General features: G+C 36.6%; 1 protein-coding gene across 3 annotated transcripts in view; it reads left to right on the top strand.

The window, feature by feature from the left end:
* The window catches only part of IFT74 (intraflagellar transport 74), a 174,147-nt gene that overhangs the window by 6,842 nt on the left and 142,344 nt on the right, over nt 1-24,961 (top strand). Inside the window, exon 1 of one of the 3 annotated variants that reach the window (XM_074200240.1) lies at nt 1,227-1,335. The exons of the other annotated variants lie outside the window; for them this stretch is intronic. The gene's annotated coding sequence lies outside the window, so the exon portion shown is untranslated. Of the gene's footprint in view, nt 1-1,226; nt 1,336-24,961 lie in introns of those variants that run through there. 3 annotated transcript variants of the gene reach the window in all.

Here is a 24,961-nt window from a genome sequence, read left to right as displayed (position 1 = left end):
ATCCTTTTACAAATATCCCATTTGATCATATATCCTTTGAAAGACTCCATTTTATCTCTAAGATAAGATGAAAACTCTTCTGTTTTAAAAAAGCTTCAGCACAAAACCTTTCCACCTTGATTACTTTATAACCTGTTTTCCACACTCATAGCACAGGCAAATTGCCTCTGTGCTGTGCTTCATAGATAGGATTCTGTTATCTCTATACCTTTGTCCAGGTTGACCTCCCCATACTATCTTGATTTAGACTATATACTTAAATAAGGATAAGAGGAATTTCTTGTTCAGTGAGAGCCCAGTCCTTAGGGGCATGCATAGCTTGCTTTGCCTGTTGTGATCTTTCCTGAAGTCTGAACTTAGGTATAGGTATGAATGTATAGGTACATAGATATGGGTATGTATGTAGGCATATACATGTATAGGTATGTATTGAATGTGTGCTGGTTATGTGTGTTGTGTGTATTTCCTTTTGAAGTCTTTCCTGGTTTGTGGTTTTAACTGCTTGGTCAACCAAGGCATTTCCATAAGCATGAATGCATTTCAGTTCTACCCTGGAATTTTAATTACTACTCTAGTCTGGGGAAGCAATTAATTCTCTATTAGCTGGGAAACCTTTTTCTGATTTCTTAATGGACTGTTCTGAAGAGATAAGGAAACCCCAGCGTTTCCATAAAATCCCAAAATGGTGAGTCACCCCAGGGAGATGTTAATTCTTTTTCCTCTTCCATGTTCTTTCCAGGGAGGTACACATTGATAATGAAATTGACACCTGCATGTTGCATACATGCGGCGTAGAATATGTGTATATGCAAGTGTAGTATGTATGTATATGCAATATGTAGGTATATAATAAGTACATACGTGAGTGTAAAGGATGCATATGAGTATATGGATATGTATTTCCAAGTATGTATCCATCTACATAGAAATGTAGGGCTTGTCCAACAGAATGTGAGCTGCTTGAGACGACGACATCGTTTTTTGGAGCTTAATAAATGCTTGTGGGTTGTGTTATGGGTTCTCTCCTCTTCCTCCTGCAGACTTGAATATTGGGGAAGGAAGGTAGGCAAAGGCAGTCCTCTCGCGAGAGCCAGGCGCTCCTCCACCCTGGGGCTGCGAGAACGCGGCCGGGCGGAGGCGGAGCCAGGAGAGGGGCACCGGAAGTGGCGAGCGCGGCGGGGCGTACTTGGTTGCCTGGATACGGGCCGGGCGCCTGGGGCGGCGGGGCGGGGGGAAGCGTCCAGAGCTGCGGGCGCGGCGGCTGCGGGCGGGGACGAGGAGGGGCCCTGGCGCCCCCGGTGCTCTTCGGCAGCAGCTCCCGGACCCCGGACGGAGGTGAGGTCCCTGCACCCCACCCTGCACAGCTCGCCGCGTCGCTTCACCTCTCCCTCCTCAGCACCCCAACATGCACCCCCCCCCCGAGACCTCAGGCCTTCAGGATTCCCGCCAGAAACCCCAAGGCCGGGTCAGGCACTCACTCCCCTCCTAAACTAGGGGCTGTGGGGACAGAGCTAACAAACAACCCTCCCTCTTTTCCCTCCTCACCCCCGCCCCCCCCAAGTTGTTCTGGGGTGCCTGGGGGATGGGGAAGACGGGGGCTGTGAAAGTTTGATTGCAGGCAATAAGGCGAGAGAATGGAAAGGGGCAAAAAGGCAAAAACCAAATCAGGGTGAGTTCTGGTTTTTTTTTAATCCCAGACATAAAAAAAAACAACCATGCAAAATTCAGAAATTGGAAAAGATGCTGGAAAGCAGCAAATGGAGCAGTTGGTGATTTTTGGTTGGTTTGTTTCAGGTAAAACAGTCTTTGCCCATTCAGTGTCTATCCAAGCTCTCACAACTAGTTAATGGCAGTCTGAATTAGAATCCGGGGTCATCTTAATCTTAGAACCCCGTCATCTTAATAAACCGACGCCTTCCCTTGGAGAGTAACCTCCGTTTACAACGTGCCCGTTTTGTTGTACTGAGTTCTTGTTTTCTCTCCACCTAGAATGTGAGCTGCCTGAGAGTAGGGTCTTTTTTCCTTGTCATACTCAGCACTTAGATCAGTGCCTGCCACAAAGTAGAAGCGCAGAGAAAATTTTAGTTAGATTTTGTTTCCATATTTTACCAGCGAGAGTGGAAAGTCTGAATAGAAGCAAAGAGAAATTTTGTTTGATTGTTAAGTTTCTTGTAATTAAAAATAAACATATAAACCCTACCATTTTATATACTGTAATTTCCTCCTGTTGACCTCAAGACAGATCATGGGATGGTGTTTCCAAGAGAAATAGTTATTAGTCATGGCCAAGCCACCTCTGGAGAAAACCTTTTGACCAAACCCTCCCTTACACAACAAATATTTATCAAAGCCTCCTTTGGGAAAGATGCTATGGTAAACATTAGTATCAGGAAACTTCTAAAAAACAAAAACCAATACTTACCATCCTTTTGTAACTCAAAGTCTGACAAATGAAAAGCAATAATGGTGTTCAGGATGAGAGATTTGGCAAAGAAGGGATAATCTCTATAATAGTGGTACTTGAACTGTGACTTTAATAAAGAAAGAATTTTGACAGGAAGATGGAGAAGTAGTCTGTCAGAAGTGACAGACATGTACAAGGAGACAGTAAGGACATAAGAACAAGGACTTGTTAGTAGGCCAGTGTACCTACATTGTAAAAGGAATTGAAGTTGTGCAATAAGAATAGGTGGGTATATTGGAACAATCTCTGGAAAATCTTGGTTACTAAAGTGAGGAATTTACATTCCTAGACACTGGAGAACTACTGAAGTTTTACAGAAAGGGAATGATGTGATCAAACTTGTTCATCAGGGAAGTTATTTTGGCAGCAGTATCAGGATGAATAGGGCAAAAAAAATGTAGGGATAACAATATAGGACTGTTTTTGTTCTGCTAGGGTTATTGAGATTTGTTTTACTTTGATTTTTGGTCAATAATCGGAATGTATTATTGCTGCTATATAATTAGCAGCAACACTTTTCTAGTTATAGAATCTCAGAATTGAAATGAATCTCAGAGAATAGAGTGCTAATCCAGCCCCTAACTAAAGCATTAATTCCCTAAATCAATAGGTGTTTATTAGGCACTTAAAAGTAGCAGGAACTTCTGTACTATGCACTGGAGTTACAAAAAAAGGCAAAAAACCATTCTTCCCTTTAAGGAGCTCTTAAGGGGGAAACATCATGTAAACCATTAAGTACAAACAAGATGGATATAGGACAGATTAAAGATAATCTCAGAAGAAAGGTACTAGGATTAAGGAAAATTATGCAGTTCTTTTATAGAAGGTGAGATTTTAGTTGAGACTTCAGGGAAACCAGCAAATGAATTCAAGGAAGGAGAACCAGCATATTAGACAACCAGTGAAAAGATGTAAGAGTAGAGAGAATGTATATCTTGTTTCAATGTTGAATGGTAAAGTACATGGAGAGATATTCTACAGTTATTAAAAACTTTTAGAATCAAATCCCTATTCAGATCATTCATTTGTAGATAGATATGATTATTAATCAATTTTCCTTCTGCTAATGCAAAATTTGCTTCCAGTTTTTGATCTTGTTTCTGTCTTGTGGATCTCTGCAGAATAAATTCCTACCCTTTCACATCATCCACCCCTTCAGATATTTTAAGGCAATGGTTATATGTCCCCCTGCATTTTCTTCTAAAAATAATAGAGCTGGAAGGAACCTCTGGGGCCATCTAATTCCTCCCACTTATTTTAGAAATGAGAAACTCAATTTTAGAAAGGTTAAGTGATTTGTCCAGGTCACAAATAATTTCATAGGCAGAATTTTAACCCAGGACCTCTAACTTGATGACCACTGTATGACACTTCATCTTCATTTCTTTACAATGTTCTTATGCCATTTTTAGTACTATTATTTTCCCAATTGTCTTCTCCTCTAATAATTATGCTAAATGAAGTTAGTCTGAAACAACTTGTTCTTAATTGCTTCATAATGTTCACCACTTCCCTTTTCACGTGCTTGCATTAATAATCTTTTCTAGAATTTTGCCAGTAATCAACATTCAGCTTGCTGACTTTTAATTTAAAGACTTCTTCAAGTGTGCAACCCCTTTTCTTCTTTCCTATAATTTATTATTTTTTTTGAGATTGGTTCTCCCTATTTAGATTGTAAATTCAGCAGCCATTCACTGACTCCATTCCAAGATTCAGTGAGGATACCCTATGAGCTTTAGCCCTTATGTAGCTCAGAATTCCTGAATCAAGCCATCCATTTGCCTAAACCTACTGGAACTAGGAATTACAAGTTTGTACCACCACATTCAGCAATTTCCCCCTTGATTTCTTATATTATGGCAACTAACAAGACATAGTGAATATGTGGCCTTGGAATCAGCAAGACTTGGGTTTAAGTATTACTGCTGACACACATTGATAATGTAATCCAAGGTAAATCACTTAATCCTTTAGTGCTCCTGGCAACTCTTTATGATTGTATATTCCAGAGAGTGCAATGTGGAAGTTCCTCATTGGGAATTCCTTATTTCTACATCACTTACAGATGTCATACCTGCATATTAATTCATTTTGGGGATGTAATTTGTTCAGACCAGGTGACTTAAACTCACTTAGAGCATCTAGAGGAGCTTTTAGCATCTCCTTAATTTTTGATTCATGGTTAACAATTTTTTTTCCTATCCTTCCCAGTATATTATGCCTTCCACACCCTCCTGTGCCTTGTTTCTGTGTGTGTGTGTGTGTGTGTGTGTGTGTGTGTGTGTGTATTTCTTCTAACTGCCCTAATAAATGAGAAGGTTCTTAGGAGTTATCAGTATCATCTTCTCATACAGGAAGCAGTTCAACATCATTAAATCCCTCATAATTTGCTCTTTCCATACACCTTCTCACTTGGAGATCAAACTTTCTGTTTAGCTCTGGTTGTTTCAACAGGAAATTCTGAAATTTTCCTATTTCACTGAATGTCTTTCTTTTCCCCTGAAAGAAGATGTTAAGTTTCATTGGGTAGTTGATTCTCAGTTGTAATGCTAGCTCTTTTGCCTTCTGGAATATCATATTCTAAGCCCCTCAAGCTCTTAAGGTAGATGCTGCTACATTCTGTGTAATTCTGACTGCAGCATTACAATATGTGAATTGTTTCTTTCTGGCTGCTTGTAATATTTTTCTCTTTTGACTTGGAAGTTCTGGAATTTGGCTGTAATATTCCTGGGAGTTTTTTTTTGGGGGGGTGGGGGGTTCAGGAGATGATTGATGAATTCCCACAATTCCTATCTTGCCTTCTGCTTCTAGGCTAACAGGACAATGTTTCTGGAGAATTTCTTGACAAATGAAGTTTGACTCTTTTCCTGGTCATGATTTTCATGTAGTCCCAAAATTTTTAAGTTATCTCTCCTGGTTCTGTTTTCCAGGTCACTTGTTTTCCCAATGAGATATTTCACATTTTATTCTTTTGATTTTGTTTTATTGTTTCTTGATTTCTTCCAGCATCAGCTTCCCTTAGCTCCATACTACATTTGAAGGAGTTATTTTCTTCAGAGAGCTTTTGTATCTCCTTTTCCATCTGCCAATTCTGCTTTTTAAAGTATTTTTCTCCTCATTGACCTTTTGAACTTGATTTTTCCATTTGACCTAAAGTAGTTTTTAACATGTTATTTTTTTGGTATTTTTTTGTGGGGGGGAGGTATTGCCTTCACTTAGCTGCTGGCTTGATTTTCATGATTTTCCACCGTAGCTCTCATTTCTCTTCTCAATTTTTCCTTTACTTCCTTAATTTGATTTCTAAAAATTTTTTTTGAACTCTTTCATAGCCTGAGACTAATTCCTATTTTTCTTGGAAGCTTTGGATACAGAAGCTTTGACTTAGTCATCTTTTGTATCTGACTTTGATCCTCCATGAGACCAGAGTAATTATCTTTGGTCAGATTCTTTTTCTTCTCTTGGTTACTCATTTCCCCAACCTATGACCTGATTTTAATGCACTTCCCAAGCTTTTGAGTGTTTTGGGGATACATCCCCAATGACCTTAATTCAATTAACTTCAAGGTCTTATGAGAGGTTCTGACTGCTATAGTTTGTGGTCTGGTCTGTGGATGACCACAAGCACTCCCCTCTGCTCTGGAGCTGTGAGGAGGGTCCCTGCTCTGCTGTGGCATTATGGGGGCCCTAACTGTGACCTGGATCTGAGCTTGGGCAAAGTCACAGAGTCTTGTCCCAGGGATAGCAGAGAAACCTCTGCAGTCTCCTTCGACCCCCTCTGTCCACGGGCTGAGCACCCTGGAAGCAGCTGCTGAGTGACTCTTCAGGCCTACTTCCCCTTTCTGAGGCAGAGATGCTCTGAGGCCTGAGCTGCACTGGACTCCTTGATCACTCTGGTGTGCCAGAGTTTTCCCACTGACCTTCCAAGTTGTCCTTGGCAATCCCTGCGTTGAGAAGTCTGGAAATTGCTCCTGCTGCCATGGGCCCAGTTACCCCCCAAGGACCCAGGCAACCCTGCAGGCTGTTCCTGGAAGGTTGGAACTGGTTCCCTCATAGTAGACTGTACTGCATCCCCTTCCAACCCTGATCCTGGTGGAACAGATCCTTCCTGCAGATCTTCTACGTTGTCTTGGGCTGGAAAATTGTGGGTTCTGCCCCTCTTGATTTTGGTTAGAGGCATAATGTGATCTAGAGCTTCTGGGAATTCCTAGCTCCATTCCACCATCTTGGCTCCTCCGCTACATTTCTTTAAATCAGTATAAAGCAATTTTTTCATATGACTAGATAGTTTTAATTTCTTCTTTAAACTGCCTGATTGTATCCTTATGACCATTCATCCTTTGGGAATGACACATATTCTTAGAAATTTGACTCACTGTATATATTTTTGAGAAATGGAACTTACCAGAAAAATTGGCTGTAAAATTTTTTTTAGTTTGTGCTTTTTTTTCTAATCTTGGCTAAAATAAAAATTACCCATTTTACATTTCGTAACGCTCTATCTCCTGTTTGGTCATATATTCTTTCCTTTTTTGTAGAACTGACAAGTAAAATATTCATCTGTCTCTAATTTTTTATGATAGCATTATGTCTAATTTATGTACCTATTTTGACATTATTTTAGTATATCCTGTGAATGTTGTTTTTACCTAGTTTCTGTCAAACATTTCTGGTTTCTCTAGCCATTTTTGTCAAATATTGACAAATTGGATCTTTGGGTTTATAAAACAGTAGATTACTTTGATCATTTACCACTGTGTATTGTGTACTTAATATGATCCATCAGATCCACCACTCTATTCTTAGCCAGATTGTTTTGATTATGACTCCTTGTTTGAATCTGCTACTGCTAGACCAACTTCTTTCACATTTTTCTTCATTGATTCTCTTTAAATTCTTTGCCTTTTTTATTCTGGATGAATTTTGATATAATTTTTTTCTAACTCTGTAAAATAATTTTTGGTAGTTTCATTTGTACAACACTAAGTAAAACAGAATTAGCATTTTTATTTACTGACCTTTGTAAGATAAATGATGCTCAGAGGAATCAAGGGTTGAGAGTCTGAGTCAGGGAACAGGAAAGGTCTTTATTTCCTCGAGGAAGGACACATCGCATTGCAAAATAGCACCAACCAGGGAATGTGTCAAAAATAAAATTATGCAGGTCATTTTTATAGTAACACTAATCTACCTCTAAATAATGTCTTAACCCACCATTGACTGATAATACAAGCTTACAATCTCTTCACTAATATTACCCAATAAGTGCAGAAAAAATTCAAACCTCATTATCCTAATTATTCATAACTAATCTCTATCCCATTAGAAAGTTATAGTTTTCATTCCCTTATTCATAATTATTCATAGCTAAGCACTGTCCTATAAAAATGATATTTTATAAAACCTCATCATGCATTTCCTTTGACTAAATTTGGAGAGGTCCAATCACAGAGTTCAATTCTCTTTAAGATTACCTCATGTTCCAAGAATATTGAGACAAGACAATGTTTTTCTCTCTCAGCAAACAGTCCAGATAAGGGATTTAATAATGTATTCATAGGGAAGTTTCACTAAAGGTCATTCGTAACAGACTGTGCTCAAAAGTATATTCAAGGGGAAACTTCACTGAAAGACCATCATTCTCCCCGCCTGTGCATAAGAAGGTTTTCTATCTATTAGTAACATAGTTCAAGAACAAAAGACCTAAAGAGAAATTCCATTTTTTTCCATGGGCAATATTTTTTTTACATCTTTTTTTTTTGCAAAGCAATGGGGTTAAAGTGACTTGCCCAAGGTCACACAGCTAAGTGTGGTCAAGGCTAGATCTGAACTCAGGTCCTCCTGACTCCAGGGCCGGTGCTGTATCCACTGTGCCACTTAGCTACCCCTGCTGTAGACAATATTAAGTATTTGGGAATCCATCTCCCAAGGCAAACCCAGAAACTATACAAATAAGGTTTTTATGAGGAAAAGGTCATCTTTCACAGATCTATGAGCAATTTATATTTCTCCATCTACTTAGATCTCATTTTATTTGTGTGAAGTGTTTTGTACTAGTGTTTCTTAAAGTTTCTGGGTTTGTCTTGGCAGATAGAATTCCAAGTATTTTATATTGTCTATAGTTATTTTAAATGGAATTTATCTGCCCCTGCTGGACTTTCTTGGTAATATATAGAAATGCTGATCATTTATCTTAGTTTATTTTATATCCTGTAATTTTGCTAAATTTGTTAATTATTTCAACTAATTTTTTAGTTGATTCTCCTAGTTTGCCTAAGTATACCATCCTATTATCCGCAAAGAGTTACAGTTTTGTTGCCTGTTCTAATTTCTTCAATTTCTTTTCCCTCTCTTATTTTTATAGTTAAAATTTCTAGTACAGTATTAAATAATAGTGATAATAATGGACATCCTTGCTCCACCTCTGATCTTTTTTGGGAAGGCTTCTAATTTATCTTCAATATAGATAATGCTAGCTGTAGGATTATTTATCATTTTAAGGAAAGCTCCATTTATTCCTATACTTTCGAGTATATATATGTTTTCTTTTTAGTTAGGAATGAGTATTTTGTCAAAAGTTTTTTTTCCTACCTCTGTTGAGAGAATCATATGATTTATGTTGGTTTCATTATTGATATGATCAATTATGCTGTTAATTTTTCTAAAATTGAACCAGTTCTTCATTCCTGGAATAAATCATACATGGTTGTAGTATATGATGTATGTGATGATATTGCTATAATTTCTTTGCTAGTATTTACAATTTTTACATCAACATTCATTAGAGAAATTGGTGTATTATCTCTGTGCTTTTCATGCCATATTTGTATCATAGAAGGAATTTGGTAGAATTCCTTCTTTGCCTATTTCTTCAGATAGTTTATATAGTATTAGAATTAATTATTCTTTAAATATTTGGTAGAATTCATGTGGTCCTGTGAATTTTTTCTTGGGAAGCTCAGTTTTGGCTTGTTCAGCTTCTTTCTTTCTTTCTTTCTTTCTTTCTTTCTTTCTTTCTTTCTGCAAGGCAAATGGGGTTAAGTGGCTTGCTCAAGGCCACACAGCTAGGTAATTATTAAGTGTCTGAGGTCAGATTTGAACTCAGGTATTCCTGACTCCAGAACCAGTGCTCTATCCACTGTGCCACCTAGCTGCCCCTCAACTTGTTTTTCTAAGATTGGGTTAAGTATTCTGCTTCCTTTTCCATTACTCTAGAAAATTATATTTTTTGTAAGTATTCATCCTCTTCACTTAGATTTCTTGTCATATAATGGACAAATTGCTTTAATTTCATCTTCATTGATGGTGAATTTATTCTTTTCATTTTTGATTCTGGATCTTTTTAAATCACATTAACAAATGATTTACTTCATGCTGTTATTTTCTTGATTTTTCAGGATTTCTACTTTGGGGTTTAATTGAGTGTTTTTAACTTGTTCTTTTTCAAGTTTTTTGTTTGTTTTGCAAGCCCCATTTATTGATCTGCTTATTCTCTATTTTAGTGACCTAAGTGTTTAGAAATATATATTTTCCTTTAAGTATTGCTTTGGACTAATCCCATAAATTTTGAGTTCTCTCATTGTTGTTCATCTCTTTCATGAAATTATAGTTTCTATTGTTAGTTTCTTCTTTAACTCACTCATTCTTTAGGTTTGGATTCAGTTTCCAATAAGTTTTTAATCTGTATTTCCAAATCACTTTATTGAATATAATTTTTATTACAACATGACCTGGAAAAAATAATTTTTTAATTTTTTTTCTATTTTTGGTTATGAGGTTTTTATTCCCCTAATACATGGTCAGTTTTTGTGAAGGTGCCATGTTTAGCTTGAAAAAAAATATTCCTATGTGTTACTATTCATTTTTCTCCAGAACTCTGTCATAGCTAACTTTTCTAAAATGTTATTCATCATCTTCTCTCTTGGTTGTTTTTTGGTAGAGTTAGCTAGTTCAGAGATGAGAAAGTTGAGCTTCCTCAGTATTGTCTTATTATTTATTATATTTACTTTTAGATTTTGAATGTTATATCATTTGATGCATATATTTAATATTGAGGACAGCTAGATGGTGCAGTGGGTAGAACACCAGTCTTGGATTTAGGACAGGAGTTTGAATCCAGTCTCAGATTCTTGACTTTTACTTGACCTTGGGCAAGTCATTTAATCCTGATTGCCTTGCAAACAGGACCATCTCCTGTCATCCTGATTCATATCTGGCCATTGGACTCAGATGGCTCTGTAGGAGAAAGTGAGGCTGGTGACTTAGCACAGCATCCCCATCACTCAAATCCAGTTCATGTGCTTGACATGACATCACTTCTCTGACGTTGTGATCTTCTTCGGAAATGAAGGACAAGCATTATTATGTTTTATTGATGTTTCATTTTCTATGGTATTTTTAATAATATAGTTTCTCTGATTATTTCCTATTAATTATACCTATTTTCATTTTTGCTTTGCCTAAGATTATGATTGCTACCCCCATTTTTTTTCTTTATTTCACCTGAAGCATTAAAGAGGCTACTCTTGTTTCCTTGTTTTTACTCTGTGTGTTTCTTGTAAACATATTGTTGGATTCTGGTATTTAATCCATTCTGCTCTCCTCTTCTATTTAATGAATAAGTTCATCTCATTTCCATTCACAGTTAGGATTGGTATTTCTTTCTGTCCAATTTTTCAACCCTGTTTATCCTTTTCTCTCTCTCTTTTTAACCTGTGCCTACTCAAAAATCTGTTTTGCTTCTAATCACTGACTCCATTAACTTGCCCTTCTATCACTGCTCCCTATCCTTCCTTTATCGGTTTCCCTTCCTATTCCCCTGTGTAGGGTAAGTTAGGTATCTATAATCAACTGAATGTGTATGTTATCTACTCTTTGAACCAATTCCATTGAGAATAAGGGTTGCCAGCTTTAAGTATATCATGAGCTACTTATATTTCACTGGTCTCAGTGAATTCATGACTGAATTCTAAGTTCTTTCCCATCAGGCTTAGGAGAATGCCTCATATGCACTTTGTCCAGTTCCCTCTGTACCTCAGTTCCCTGGCTAAGTAAGCTGTGTTATTTTCTAGATCTGGAGACAGCTGAAATTACTTTATCTTTCGGCAGAATTCCTATTTTGGAGATATTTGAATGATCATGAAAATCAGAGAATATGTCTGGTCCTCAGCATGTTGGGTACATGACTCTTTGTTTCATATTCCCTAAACAGTTCAGCTGTTTTCGTTTTTAGTCCAGATGGTTTCTTATATACTTTAATTACAATATTGCCTCTGTTTCTACCTTGTTCTTTACCCAAATGTTCTTCACCATGTACCAGCCCCCTTCCCTTGCCATAGTGTAGATTTCCTCATAAGAGTATATACTAATTCTCAGATGAAGAAATTAAAGCTATCTATAGTCATATGAAAAAATGATCTAAATCATTATTGATTAGAGAAATGCAAATTAGAACAACTCTGAGGTACCATCTCGTACCTATCACATTGGCCAATATGATTAAAAAGGAAAATGATCAGTGTTGGAGGGGATGTGGGAAAACTGGTTCACTAATGCCTTTTTTGGTAGAGTTGTGAAGTGATCCAACTTTTCTGGAGGGTAAGTTAGAATTATGCCCAAAGGGCAATAAACTCTGCATACACTTTGATCCAGCAGTACCATTCCTAGGTCTGTATTTCAAAGGATCACAAAAACAGGTAAAACCCATATTGTTCTCTAAGAAATCATGAGGGACAGGACTTCAGAATAGCCTGGAAAGACTTGCATGAACTGATTCTGAGTAAAGTGAGCACAGTCAGAAGAATTTTTTTTGAATTAATTTATTTTCATCCATTTGTTACAAAGTTTCCCTCCACCCACCCTTTCCAACTCACTCCCCTCAGGTGGAAACAGTGAGGTTAGCAGTGCCTGTCTCTTTTGTGTCTGTGTTTGTGTGTGTGTGTGTGTGTGTGTGTGTGTTGTTAAACATATTTACAAATCAGTAATTTTTGGCTTGAGAAATTAGGATTAAGGGAAAGAGATACATAAGAGATAATTTTTATAAAGTTTTCATCAGATTTGGTAGGGGTAGTTTTTTTTTTTTTTCCTGTGTTTTGTTTTTCCTCCTCTGGCTGTGGATAAAATAGTTCATAATCTGTCAATTTGGTTGTCCTAGCTCTCTGGACTCCCAAGAGGGATTGCTTCCATCAAGGTTGTTCATCTCATAATGTTGTTGATGTGTACATTGTTCTCTTGGCTCTACTCCCTTCATTCAGCATCACATCCCATAAGTCATTCCATGCTTCTCTAGAGTCTGGCCATTTATGGTTTCTTATAGAACAATAATATTCCATAGTATTCATGTACCATAACTTGTTTGGCCACTCCCCAATTGATGGGCATCCCCTCAATTTCTACTTCTTTGCCATTACAAAAAAAAGCTGCTATGGATATTTTGGAACATCTACATCTTTTCCCATATTTTATAATTTCTTCTGCATATAGTCCTAGAATTGGAATTGCTGAGTCTAAGGGTATGAACAGTTTTATTGCTCTTTGGACATAGTTCCATATTGCTCTCCAGAAAGTTTGGATCCATTCACAACTCCACCAGCAATGCATTAATGTCTCAATCTTCCCACACCCTTTTTTTTTAACATTGATCATCTTCCCTTTTTTTCATTTTAACCAGAAGAATTTTGTATACAATAACAACAACTTGCTCATTTCAGCAGTAAGATAATCAGACATTCTAAAAGACTTGTAATATAAAGCCAAAAAAAAAGAAAATCCAACCCTTCAGAATCTGATGAACATTTTATAAAAATTATCTCTTATGTATCTCTTTCCCTTAATCCTAATTCCTCATACTGAAAATGACGAATATGCGAATATGTAAACATGTTTAGCCAAAATAGATATATACAATGCTAATCAGACTGTTAAGGGGGGGGGGATAGAAGGAAATTTTGTTACTTAAAAATATACGTGTGTGTTTGGATGGAACTAAATAAATTATTTATTTGTTTGTTTATTCTTATTTTGTACAAATAACGTTTTTTATACATTACTAAAATATTCTTGTTTAAGAGTAAACATAATTCTACCTCCCCCAAAAAAATATAGACCCGCATGAGCAATAAAGTAAAGGGGAGAGAAAAAAATTAAAAAAAATAATAATAATAATTGCAGATATGGCCAGGTGGTGCAGTGGACAGAGCACTGGCCTGAGCCCAGATATGGCCCGAGACATCCAATAATTACCCAGCCACCCCAACCCATTGCCTTGCAAAAACCAAAAATAAAATAAAATGGTAATAATAATAATAATAATAATAATGGCAGTAGGGGCAGCCGGCTGGAAGACAGAGCACTGGCCCTTGAGCCAGTAACACCCAGGTCCAAATCCAGCCTCAGATACCCAACAGTCACCCAGCTGTGTGGCCCCAGGCAGGCCACCCAGCCCCATTTGCCTTGCAATCCCCCCCAAAAGTAATAACAACAACAATAATAATAATAATAATAATAATAATAATAATAATAATAATAATAATTGTGCTTCAATCTGTATTCCAACACTACCAACTCTGTCACAGGTGGATCACATTCTTTATGATAAGTCCATCACAAAAGTTACTTCTATATTTTTCTACTGTTGCCATTGCTGATAGCAATTCCTTCCATTCATACTTCTCTGCTGCCATGTACTATATTTTCTCTCTCCTTTTACTCTGTCTCTGCTGTAGGGTAGCTGAGTGGTGCACTAAACAGATCTCTGGCCCTTGGGCCAAGAGGCTCTGAGCCTACATACCACCCCTTAGGGCCAGCATCCACCCGGCCCTATGGTCCCAGACAGGCCATCCAATCCCAACCCCTTGCAAGAAGTAAAAAAGAAAATGTGTTATATCTGACCACTCTTCCCCATGGTCCATCCTCTCCTCCATCACTCACATCCCCCCCCCCCCATCCCCCTTCTCTCCTTCTTACTTCAGATGTCTATTCCTCATTGAGTATATATGCTGCTTCCTGTCCTAGCCACCTCTGATGAGAGCAAAGATTCCCTCATTCCCCCTTGCCTTCCCCCCTTCCATATCATTGCAGTAGCTCATTGTAATAAAGAAAAATCTTATTATATGAAATATCTTAGCCTATTTCTCCTCTCCTTTTTTTTCTCCCATTACATTTACCTTTTAATCTATTGACTCCATTTTTACACCACAATATATCTTCAAATTCAGTTTTCTCCTGTGCTTCATCTATAAAAGCTCCTTCTACCTGCTCTATTAAATGAGAAGGTTCATATGAGTATTATCAGTATCATTTTTCTATACAGGAATACATGAAGTTCATCAACATTAAGTCCCCTATATTTTACCCTTCTGCTCCACTCTCTGTACTTCACCTGAATCTTGTATTTGAAGATCAAACCTTCTGTTCAGCTCTGGCCATTCCAACAGGAACATTTGAAATTCCCCTGGAACACTGAAAGTCCATCTTTTTCCCTGGAAGAGGACGTTCAGTTTTGCTGGGTAATTGATTCTCGGTTGCATTCTAAGCTCTTTTGCCTTCTGGTATATTATATTCCAAGCCCTACGAGCTTTTAATGTAGTTGCTGCTAAGTCCTGTGTGATCCTGACTGCAGCTCCATGATATTTGAATTGTGTCATTCTGACTGCTTGTAATATTTTCTCTTTGACTTGGGAGTTCTGGAACTTGGCAATAATATTCCTGGGGGTTGTTTTTTTCGGATCTCTTTCTCCAGGAGATTTGGTGGATTCTCTCCATTTCTATTTTGCTCTCTGCTTCTAGGATATCAGGGCAGTTTTCCTGTAGTAATTCTTTGAAAATGATGTCAAAGCTCTTTTCCTGATCATGACTTTCAGGTATTCCAATAATTTTTAAATTATCTTTTCTAAATCTGTTTTCCATATCTGTTGTTTTTTTCAATGAGATGCTTCACATTTTCTTCTAATTTTTAATTCTTTTGGTTTTGAAGTATTGTGTCCTGATTTCTCGTAAAATTGGCAACCTCCCTCAGTTCCATTCTTTGTCTGAAGTATTTGTTTTCCTCAGAGAGCTTTCTTATCTCTTTTTCCATCTGGCCAGTTTTGCTTTTTAAAGCATTGTTCTCCTCAATAGCTTTTTTGAACTGTTTTATCCATTTGAACTATGTTTTTTTTAACATGTTATTTTCTTCAGCATTTTTTTTGGATCTCCTTGACTAAGCTGCTGACCTCTTTTTTCATGTTTTTCCTGCATCTCTCTCATTTCTTTTCCCAGTTTTTCTTCTATCTCCCTCACTTGATTTTCAAAGTGTTTTTTTGAGCTCTGTCATAGCCAGAGCCCAATTTTTGTTTTTCTTGGAGTCTTTACATGCAGGAACTTGGACTTCCTCATCTTCAGATTGAGTATTTTGATCCTTCTTGGGTTCATAGACAAAGTATTTCTCAATGGTGTTCCTCTTTTTTCTCTGCTTATTCATTTCCCCAGCCTGTGCCTGGTTTTGGGGTGCTTCCTGAGCTTTTGAGTATTAGTGGTACACCCCCACAAGGATCTCATTGTGTAAGGCTCTGTCTTCCCTCCTGGTCAGTGAATGACCACAAGCACACTGGTCTGCCACAGGGCTGAGGTGGGAGGGCCCTGCCATTTTATGGGAGGGCCCTGCCATTTTATGGGAGGGCGACTAGACTGCGATCAGGATCTGAATGTGGTCAGAGCCCTAGAGCCCTGTTCCAGGGACAGAGGACAGAGCTTGGCAGTCTCTCTCCACTCCCCTCCCTAGGCTCAGCACTCATGCCCTGTGGGCTCCTGCTTACTAGCTCCACCTACTTCCAGTTCCTGGATCTGGGATGCTGTGACCATGCTGCTTGCTGAGTGCCCTGAGGGCTGGGCTTCATGTGCTCGCTCTTGCAGAGGTCCCCCTGCTGTTCCCCCAAATTGTGCCTGGTGCTCCCTGGGGTGTAGGTCAGAAAACTGCCCTCACTTGCCTGGGCTCCCAGTGCCCTGGGGCTGCCTCCGGGAAGCTGAAGTTCCTTTGCTCTGGCGGGCCGCCCCTCCAGCCCCATGGAGTGGAGCCTTTCTGCTCTTTTCCAGGTTACCTTGTGTTGGAGAACTGCCTCACTGGATCCCTCTGTGCGTTCTGTCTTTCGAAAATCTAGTGAGAGTCGTTATTTTATAAGTTTTGATCGTCCACTCCTGTTGCCATCTTGGCTCCGCCCCTGAAACTAAATAAATTTTTAAAAAAGACATGATGGAAAATAACATCGATGTCCAGAGAAGAAACTGTGGAGTTTAAATACTGCCTTCAGTTTAAAAGAAATATTTAAGGCAGTGGGTTTAAGTGACGTGTCAAGGTCACATAGCTGGGCAATTATTAGGTGTCTGAGTGCAGATTTGAACTCGGGTCCTCTTGACTCCAAGGCTGGTGCTCTATCCATCGCAACACCTAGCTGCCCCTATCATCTTCAATTTTTGAAAGTTTTCTTATGTGTTATCTTTTTTCCTATCATTTTTTTCATTTTGATTTAATTCTTTCACATGATTAATATGGATCTATGTTTAGCATAATTATATGTGTACAGCCTATATTAGATAGCTTTCTGTCTGGGGGGAAGGAGAAAAACTAAAATCCTTTTAAAATGATTGTTGAAAATTACATTGCATGAAGTTGGAAAAATAAATAAAAATTTAATTTAAAAAAGGAATATATATAATACACACACACACACACACACACACACACACACACACACACACAACACTATCTTTTTCTTTAATGCTTTTTGCAAGGCAAATGGGGTTAAGTGTCTTGCCCAAGCCCACACAGCTAGGTAATTATTAGGGTCTGAGACAGTATTTGAACCCAGGTACTCCTGACTCCAGGGCCGGTGCTCTATCCACTGCACCACCTAGCTGCCCTGTATACTCTATCCATGCATGGACCCATTAGTTACAGCAGTGGAAAAATTTTTAATGCTATGGACAAGTTCACTTATTTTGGCAGTATACTTTCCAGGAATGTCCACAAATAATGAGGTGACAACACATCATCACCAGAACTTGGCATTTGGGAGGCTCTAAAAGACAATATGGGAGAGAAGAGACTGCATACATATTGAAAAACTGCAGAGCTATTATGCTGACTTGATTGTTGTATTCCTTTGAAAACCTGTACAGTCTGCTAGTGCTGTGCCAGAAAATTGAACAACTTCCATTTGAACTGTCTTAGGAAGATTTTTGAAGATTACCTGACAAGATTAGGTATCAGTGCTGAAGTCCTCTCTTCAGCTGAACTGCCAGGCATTGAAGATCGGATGCAGAGTGCACAACCCTGATGGACTGGCCACATAGCTCAAATACTGAATACATGTTTACCTAAAAGACAATTTTACAGAGATCTTATACAAGGCAAGAGCTCACACAGAAGTCAGAAACAGCCAAGAAAACTCTCAAAATCTCTGAAGAACTATAGTATCCATTGTGAAAAACTGGAGATGTTGGCACAGAACTGTTGTTCAGAATGACAGGCTGGCATCAAAGAAGACCCTGTGCTGTATGAGCAAAGCATAATTATGGTAGTACAAAATAAATATGAGGTTCATATACTTCATGTAATGTTACATGTTTTATCTTTTGTAATTGCCTCCATCTTTGGTTTTAATTGAGAATATATATCTACATATCCAAGCCATTGTTTGAAAGCCATATAATCTTTGGGGGCAGCTAGGTGGTACAGTAGATAGAGCACCGGCCCTGGAGTCAGGAGTACCTGAGTTCAAATGTGGCCTCAGACACTTAATTACCTAGCTATGTGATCTTGGGCAAGTCAACTCCATTGCCTTTCAAAAAACAAAAACAGTAATAAAAAAATAGTATGATCTTTAATCTTAAGGTTTTGTGTCCATTTAGAATGTATTGTGCATAATAGAAAAGGAAAATGAAAAATATTGAAGGGCATCTGAAAAATAGGAACATTAAATGCATCCCAATTGTTCACATAGACTGTTTGAACCCAGGTTGTGGTAGAGCCTGCTGAGTTCACATTGAACTGATCAGGATAAACTGACAATGCAGTTCCATAAAGTTTTGGGAATTGTGATCATTCAGGTAGTACAACACAGGTGCCCTTGAGTACTGTGAGAATGGTTATGTTGATTAATTAGTCTTGGGGTACTTAGTTATTTTGGTTTTGCTTGGGTGCAGAAAATGTTATATATTTTTCTGATTCATTTCACTTAACACAGGCAAGTACAGATCAGGGAAAAAATTCAAGCTTGTCAGGATGAACAAATTACTCCAGACTCCTTTGTTCTCTCTGATTCCCAGACCAAAGTCTGCCTATGAAAGGCTGGTAGAGAAACTCTGTATTTTTAGTGATGATTGTCAGGCCAAAATGAGCTCAAGTGACAGATGAGACTCATGACTCTGTAAGTGTATATATGTTATTCAAAAAGACAAGCAAAGTCATAGAGGTGAAAGGGAAGCAAGTATACAACATATATTCTTTTTTTAATTAAATTTTATTTATTTTTCCAACTATATGCAACAGTAGTTTTCATCAATAATTTTTACAAGGTTTTGAATTATTCACTTGTATATTTTTATTTTACAAGATTTCCTTCCATCCTCCCTTCCTACCCCCCCCCCCCCTTCCCTCAGCAGTGAACAGTCTTAGCGTTGTACCTACATATTTTGGTTAAACATGTTTACATAGTTGTTATTTTAAGTATGAGGAATTAGGATTAAGGGAAAAAGATACATAAGAGATAATTTTATGACGTGTCATCAGATTCTGAAGGGTTGGGTTTTCTTTTTTTTTGTTTTATATTACAAGTCTTTTAGAATTGTCTTTGATTATTAGCTGAAATGAACAAGTTCATCAAAGCTGATTCTCTTTTAACAGGTAGTATCAAACTTATATAGAAATGGATGCCTTTTGGCCACATTTTGTTTAAATGTATTTTTATTTTATTGAACATTTCCCAGTTACTATATTTCCCCATGTATAAGACACACTTCAGTGGTTGTAGATCATTTTACCTGCATTTCCCACTTTTTTTTGCACTTACTGTCTTTGCAGTCATTGTTTCACATTTGCTACTGGTATATTATGTTACATTTTGCCACATTCTGCCCAGAAATGGCTCAGAAAAGATTTTTGTACAGTGCTGAATCTTGGTTCAAAATGATCCAGTTTGCAAAAGTGAATGGAAATCATGCTGCTGAACATGTTTGGTTCTTCTCTAACTGAAAAAAAATCCAAGACTGGCTATAGGAAGAAGAAAACCTACTGAAAATACCATGGCAGAAAAAGGCCATGAGAGGTAAGTCAGCAAAATGGCCCAATTTAGAGAGTGAATTGGAAGAGATGGATTGAAGAGCAAAGGGCATTGAAATTCCTATGTCCAACAAAGATGGTTCATCAGGAGGCAAGAAGAACTGCTGATGAAAAATAAGTGACTGATTTCAAAGGAAGACATAATTGGTGCTTCAGGTTCATGAAATGGAATGGACTAAGCTGTGTCCACACATCAGACTTGCCCAGGGAGTGCTTGTAGTCAATCACAGACCAGAGCACAGGCAGGAGAGCAGTCAGAGCCTTTCCTAAGACAGTGATTTGTTATGAAACACAGATGAGGCCAAGCTAATGGGTGGGAATTTTGATAGTGATGAGTATGAATTTTATGAGTTCAATAACTTAATGTAATAATTTTTTCAAATTTTGGGTCCCAAAAGTAAGGTGTGCCTTATACAAGGGAATTTTGGGGAAATATGATATATTTTGATCTCAGTCATACTTGGGAGTTTTGTTGGTTGGCTCATGAGCTTGATATCTCTGATTTAGAACCTTGTTTCATGTGGTTATGATTTGTGTTCTGAGAACTATGTTTTCATGTTCTTTGATCTTTTGGGGAATGGTTGTTAATTATATCATACATAAAATTGTTTATATAAAATCTATAATTAGATGGTAATTTATAGAAAATATGAAAATTACTATTTAGTTTTACATATATGTGGGGGGCATATTTCTGTTTGTATACATACGCACTTTATAATTACCTTGGACATTAAACTCTTAAAGAAATTTGATATACATTATTTTTCCTGATTCATCTCTCTCCTCCTTATCTTAGTTGCATTAATTTTACTTATGTAGAACCTTTTCAGTTTCATGTAATAAATTATATATTTTATCTTTTGTAATTGCCTCCATCTCTTGTTTAATTAAGAATACATTTCTCCACATTCTAGCCATAGTTGTGAGAGCTATATGATTTGTTTTCATTTTTTAATAGTATGGTCTTTAATCTTAATATTTCATGTACATTTAGAATTTATTGTGCATGATAGAAAAGTAAAATGAAAAATTTTGAATATGTGAAAAAATAGGAACATTGATGCATTGTTAGTGGAGCTGTGAACTGGTCCATTCATCTTGAAAATAATTTGGAATTGTACCTAAGTTAAGCTATAAAATTGTGCTATATGCTTTGACCCCGTAACACCACTAATAAGTCTGTATCCTAAAGATATCAAAGAAAAAGGAAAAGTACCTCTTTATACAAAAACATGTATAGCAGCTTTTTTTTTAGGTTTTTGCAAGGCAAATGGGGTTAAGTGGCTTGCCCAAGGCCACACAGCTAGGTAATTATTAAGTGTCTGAGACCGGATTTGAACCCAGGTACTCCTGACTCCAAGGCCGGTGCTTTATCCACTATGCCACCTAGCCGCCCTAGCAGCTTTTTTTAAATGATGGCAAAGAATAAGAAATAAAGGGCATGACCATCAATTAGAGAGTGGCTGAACAAATTGTGGTATATGCAATATTAGTGAGTATTGAATATTAAAAAATAGCTAGGAAAATGGTTTCAGAAAAACCTGGGAAGACCTATTATCACGGAAAGGGAAACTTTTTTCTAGCAAGGGCCATTTGAATATTTATAATATTCACTGGTCATACAAAATTATCAGCTTAAAAAGCTTAACCCTAAATAGCTCCTGATATCTCTGATTTAGAACCTTGTTTCATGTGGTTATGATTTGTGTTTTGAGAGCTATGTTTTCATGTTCTTTGATCTTTTGGGGAATGGTTGCTAATTATATCATACATAAAATTGTTTATATATAAAATATATAATTAGATGGTAATTTATAGAAAATATGAAAATTACTATTTAGTTTTACATATATTTGGGGGCATATTTCTGTTTGTATACATACGCACTTTATAATTACCTTGGACATTAAACTCTTAAAGAAATTTGATATACATTATTTTATATTTATAATATAATATAATATAATATAATATAATATAATATAATATAATATAATATAATATAATATATTGTATATATTGTATATATAGTATATATATTGCATATATATTGTATATATATTGTATATATAATATATAATATATATATAATATAAATTTGTAATTTATAATATATATTTATAATGATATACATTATTAGATGTTTTGAATTTTGAGTCTCACCTGCAGTTGCCTAGGCAGTGCCAGATTAAATGATTTCATGGGATCTGTGAATGTTCCATATGTGAATTGATGCAGAGTGGAGTTAATAGAGGAATAGGAGATCATTGTGCATGGTAGAAGCAATTTTGGAATGTTGATCTACTGTGAAACACTGCTCTGATCGGTTCAATGATCCAAGAAAATTCTGAAGGACTGATAATAAAGAAGTTATCTATCTCCAAAAAGAAAACTGATAAACTATGAGTGTAAATTGAAGTATAAATTTCTCGTTTTATTTTCCTTGTCTTATTTTTGCAATATGGCTAATACAGAAAAACATGTTTTGCATTATTTAGCAGATAAAATTGATATAGCTTGCCTTTTCCATGAGTGGTCTGAAGGGAAGGAGAGACTTTGAAACTCAAAAAAGTTTTTTTGAAAATGCATACGTGAAATAAAAATCTCAGAGACCAGTCTGAGAGCAAAGGAAAGTTTTTATTTGCTTTTTTCAAGAAAAGGGCATACTACCTCATTCGGAGAGAGCCTTGCATAGGCAAGGTAAAGCTAGGTTATATATGAATGGAATATGCCCAATAAAACTTTCTTACAGTTAATATTCTTAGTGAAGTCCTTTCAGGGTTAAGAAATATTAAAGAAAACCAAATGATTTTATAAGAAACCGTAACAGGATCTGATGCTGAACAAAGGGAGTTAAATAGAGCCAAGAAAATATTGTACACATCAACAACATTTGAAGATGAACAACTCCTCTCAACAGTCCAGAGAGGTAGGACAACTGTATTAGACTGGTAATGGTCTATATTATCCCCAAGCAGAGGAAGGAAAACAAAACAAATAAAAACACACAGAAAAAAAAAACACCCCTACAGAATCTGATGAACACGTTATAAAAATTATCTCTTAGGTATTTCTTTCCCTTAATCCTAATTCCTCATGCCCAAAATGACTAATTTGTAAATATGTTTAACAAATTATATATGTAAAATGCTAACCTGTTTTCCCTACTGAGGAGAGGAAGGGTGGGAAGGAAGGATGGAGGGAAATTTTGTAACTTGGAAATATGCATGTACAAATAGATGTAAATAAATAAATAAGCAAACAAATAAATAAATGAACTAAATCTTTATTCTTAGAAGAGAGATCTTGCATTCCAAATGAGACTGCCTGTTTTCTCGATAAAGATATTTTTACTAACTGGGAGGATAGTATACTGTTCCTAGACCTTGCAGTCCAAGACAAGTTACATTACTTCAGTAAGATAGCAATAATCCTGAAGGTTATTCTCACCATCTGAATGGTGAGATAAGATTTTATGAAAATCTTTCATTCTTTTCTTTGTTGCTGGGGTAGATTATCACAATTAGAATATAACTCTGAGGACTAACCAATGAGTCAACAGAGAGAGAGAGGGCATAGGGAGGAGGAGGGGATTGTGTTAAACCATATAATCTTGCTTGACCAAATTCAGGGTAGCTCCTTGATCTTTACTACCTTTGTGAGATTTGGAATGTGCAGCCCTCTCCAGAGAAGCAAATAAACTTTCTTCTGCTTAGCCCAGTCCCTGAAGATTTTGTTTAATGTTTTTTTTATCACACACACACACACACACACACACACACACACACACACACATAACCCAATTACAATCCACCCCCCAACCCCTTTCTTTTTCAGCCCAGACTGGCTTTCCAGAGGTACAGTAAACTAGAATGAAGTAATGTCTAAAATGTCCTTTCAGTCAGTAAAAATAGTCATCATAAAACAGGTGGGTCTGAGCCTCCTTTGGAATACAAGGTTCTCTTGACAAAAATTTTTCTTATCTTTGAGAGGACTTCACCAGGAATATTTCCATTCATTAATAATAATAATAATAATAATAATAATAATAATAAACAAATAAATAGAATGTATTATGGAATATGTTACAGTTTATCCCAAGACTTTTTTTGTATTTTTTAAAATCAATATGGAGTTTTTCCCCCAAGGTAATTAATGTTTTCTACTTTATTGAATATTGCATTATTGAGTTTCACTATTTATGATTCTACCTGGTCTGGTAATTCCACTGATTTCTCTTTTAACCAATACCAGATGGTTTTGATGATTGCTGCGTTATAATATATTTGATTTCAGAAATTCTCTTTTCCTGTCATCACTATTTCTTTTCATCATTTCCCTTTATTTTCTAAATGAATTATTTTATCCAGTTCTATAAAGTTTTCCATTGTTAATTTGATTAGTATAGCATTAAAGGAATAACTTTGGGAATGTTGTCATATATATGTGTGTGTGTGTGTGTATATGTGATATAGCCATGAGTATGAATATTCTTCAAACTCATATTTTTCTTTATTTCTTTAGGTAATACTTTGTAATTGAATCTATACAAATCTTTTGTGTGCTTTAATAGAGCAGTTCCCAGATCTTTTATGCATTTTATAATTATTTGGAATGAAATATTGCTTCTCAGATTTTGTTATATAGAAATGCTTTTGATTTTTGTAGGTTTATTTCATAATTTGCAACTTTGCTGAAGCTATTATTTCAATTAGTATCTTTGCTAATTCTCTAGGATTTTCTAGTTATACTGTCATATCATTAATAAATAGGGAAAAAGACCATCAGGGAGGTGATGCCATGACATGTACTTGAATTGGATTTAAGTCGGGAATGCTGTGCAAAGTTATACTTTTTCCTCCAGAGCCAGATATGAGTCAGGACAACTAGAGATAGCCTCAAATGCAGGTCATGTGCTTGTCATGGCATCACCTACCTTGATGTCATCGTCTTCTTCAAGAACAAAGGACAAATATCAAACAGGGATAGTCTCCTCTGTGCCCTTAATTTTTTCCTCGTCTTATTGTTGTTGCTAGGATGTTCAGAACTATATCAAATAAAAACAGAGAAAAGGCATCCTTCCTTCATTTTTATTTATTGGAAAAGGTTCTACTATATTCCTATTGCATATGATAGATTTTTAAATGATATTTTAAAAAGTCCCTCTCTTCTTATACTTTGTA

The sequence above is a fragment of the Macrotis lagotis genome, chromosome X (genome assembly GCF_037893015.1).
Source record: "Macrotis lagotis isolate mMagLag1 chromosome X, bilby.v1.9.chrom.fasta, whole genome shotgun sequence".
In the NCBI taxonomy this organism is placed as follows: Eukaryota; Metazoa; Chordata; class Mammalia; order Peramelemorphia; family Peramelidae; genus Macrotis; species Macrotis lagotis.
This window is presented reverse-complemented; position numbering and strand designations above follow the sequence as displayed.